This window comes from Cryptomeria japonica, chromosome 11, assembly GCF_030272615.1.
Source record: "Cryptomeria japonica chromosome 11, Sugi_1.0, whole genome shotgun sequence".
In the NCBI taxonomy this organism is placed as follows: domain Eukaryota; kingdom Viridiplantae; phylum Streptophyta; class Pinopsida; order Cupressales; family Cupressaceae; genus Cryptomeria; species Cryptomeria japonica.
The window spans coordinates 207420326-207423625 of NC_081415.1; positions in this window are offsets into that span (position 1 = coordinate 207420326).

Sequence of the window (3300 nt, forward strand, 5' to 3'; positions counted from 1 at the left end):
CCTTATGTTTATGGGTCAAGAATATTCTTGATAGTAGATGAAAACTTTCATTCTTGAAAGGGAAAATTAAAGAGTGGATCATCTCTCATTTTAAAAATATCTATTATGAAAAAAATCAGAATTCAGAATGAAATTGAGGAAATTAATGAGATTGTTCTGAGCAAAGGTATGGACTCTTCTACCTTTGAGAGACATAAATCCTTGTAGGCACAACTTGAGGAAGTACTTACCTGAGAAGAATCATATTGGAGACAAAAATTGAAGGATTTGTGGCTCTCGGAGGCTAATAGAAACACAAAAACATTTCATGCCTCCACTAAGATAAGGAGACAAAGAAATAGAATTTCATGAATCCAGGATGCAAATGGAATTTTGGTGGAGGATGAGAAGGAGATAGCCTTAGAAGCTATTAATTTTTTCAAAAATTTACTTACGACTGAACCTATTACAGTTAATGACAATATCATTAGTTCAGTTCCTACTATTATCTTTGATGAGGATAACAAGATGTTAATGTCTCCCTTTACTATTCATGAATTGAAGGACATTATTTTCTCCATGACTCCAGAATCCTAATGGGTTCACTGCCCTATTTTTTTTTAGAAATGCTGGGATTTTGTTGGAAATGATGTCCTTCTGGCATTAGAAGAATCCAAAAGAAATAGATCTATTCTTAAAGAGATGAATTCCACTTTAATTGCAATCATTCCTCAACTTAAAATCCTAGATCCTTTACTAAATTTCATTTGATTGTTCTTTGTAATACATTATATAATATTTTCACCAAAGCTATTTTTGTAAGACTCTCTAAACTCATTATGTGAATTCACAAAGCCGGTTCCCACTTTTGCCAATGAAGGAATTTGGCAAAAGTGGGAACTTTGATTTTTTAGGTGTTCGATCGAAATTGGGGTGTTCGCTCGAACTACCCCTTGGAGTTTGAGTGAACCACGTTGCGGACTTGGGTTTGCTCGAACTACGGGTGACTTTTACATGACTGTTACAAAAAAGTACGGCCCACAATCAAGCCCAATGGTTTGAGCAAATGGGGGTTCGCTCGAACCCCTTATGGTTCAAGTGAACCACATTCGCTCGAAATATTGTTCATTCGAACCCTCCAATTAGAAGTTTTTCCCAAAAAAATTTAGAATTCTGAAGAATTAATGACTTCGGAGCTTTGGTTCAAAGCATGAATGAAATAATCTTGATAACCCAAAAATATTAGATGGTAGTACTTGGAGCAAGCTTTCCAAAGAGTATAATTTTGTTATATTTTGAATTTATTATGTTCTTGTTTTTTTAATTTTATGGAAAATTGGTTTTTCACCGAACATGAACTTCTCTGTTCAACGCATTGGGAAAAATATCTATGCCCTTGGTATTGATGTCTTCTTTCTAACAAAAAAAATAAAATTGAATTTTGATTTATATAGAACAAGTTATGTGTTCAAACGTAAACCTATGTCTGAATTATGACTAGTCGGACTTCAAAACTTTATAAAATGAAAAATATTGAACATATCACTATAAAACCAAATGAAAGCCCTGGATATTGATGTTACAAACCAAAATTTGAAAGAATTAAGTTTTTATCATTTATAGAAAAAAAGTTATGCATTTTGGGAGGCACATCACTCTTAAAAAATGTAGTTTGTTGTAAAAAACTACTTTTCGAGGGAGATGGAAATTTTTTTAAAAAATCCTTCAAAAAAATTTGAAAAAAATGTATATAGAATCTACAAACAAAATTATAGAAATCACTAATTTACATCATCTTCAAATTTTTAATAGTTTAAAAGTTATAGTTCTCGGAAGTTGAAGATTATTTTAAAAATGTACATCTCAGTGTCAAAAGTGGCAAAAAAGTGGGAACCATTATTGTGAGTTCACCCCATTCCTAAGATTATATTTGAGGAATAGCGGGGATTTGTTATAGGGAGAGAAACACCAGAAGGGGCCATTGTGGCTCATGAGCTCCTACAATTATATCTCAACTTTAAAGATTCCAGCTATGGTCCTTAAACTGGACATGATGAAAGCTTATGATCAGTTGAATTGGGATTTTCTACTTGCAGTCCTAAGAAAATTTGGTTTTGGAGATAAATGGGTCAAGTGGGTCTTTGCATGTATTTCATCAGGTAGGTTTTCATTCCTCCTAAATAGTAAATGTCTTGTGGTTTTTTCCCTTCTTCTAGAGGAGTTAGACAAGGAGATCCACTATTTCTATTTTTATTTATAATCATGGTTGAAGGATTTAGTATGGCTATTAATGTTGCTAGATTTGTTGGTATGTGGAAGGGTATTAAAATCCCTAATGTTGCAGAGTCCCATTCACATTGTTTGTTTGTTGATGACACCTTACCTTTTGGTTATGCCACCATTACTGAAGCTAGAGTCATAGAATAGATTATATGTGACTATTCTTCAAAATCTGCTCAATAAGTTAATACTAGAAAATCTAAGATTTTATTTTTAAATGTCTCCCCTTTAATCCAAAATAGATTAACAAAATTTTGGGGATTTGAGGTGGGGACTTTTCTTTTGTAAGTATCTAGGTATCCCCTTTTTTGTTGGGTGAGAGAAGCATAACTTTTGGGATAGGGTTATATCTTTTATCTCTGCCATAATTTTGTCCTAGAATCATAAATGATTGACTTTTTAAGGGAAAAATTTATTGATTAAATCAGTTTTGAATGTTGTCCCTATTTATTTAATGTTTATCTTGAAAACTCCTAAGAAATATGGTGTGCAGTTGCAATCATTTATGAGATCATTTCTATGGAATGATAATGTTGGAGGTAAGGCTAAAATCTCATTGATTGAATGGGATAAGATCTATCTTCCAAGAGATTAGGGGGTACTAGGATTAGGGAGTTGGACAAAAAAAATAGATCCCTAGGTGCTAAATTGATTTGGAAACTTTATAAAAATCCTTCATCCAAATGGGCAAAGATCATGTTTGCCAAATATCTAAAAAATAGTCATAGGGAAAGGATCTTTACTGCCTATTGATTCCCCCAAGGCTCTTCCATATGGAACTTCAAGACAAAGTGTAGATCAGTAATCCTCCCACACTTATCCTGGGTGATTCATAATGGAAAAAAAGGCTAAATTTTGGGAGGAAGTTTGGAATGGCCACTCCTCCTTGGTTAGTATCCAAGATTGGTTTCCCTTAATGAACGTTTTAAAATAGCTTTGAGGGACCAATGTTGTAGACTATTTTTTCTTAGATTATTCTAGCACATTTTTCAGTTGCTAAATGGAAGTCAATTAACTCAATTCATGTAGATCAAGAGAATT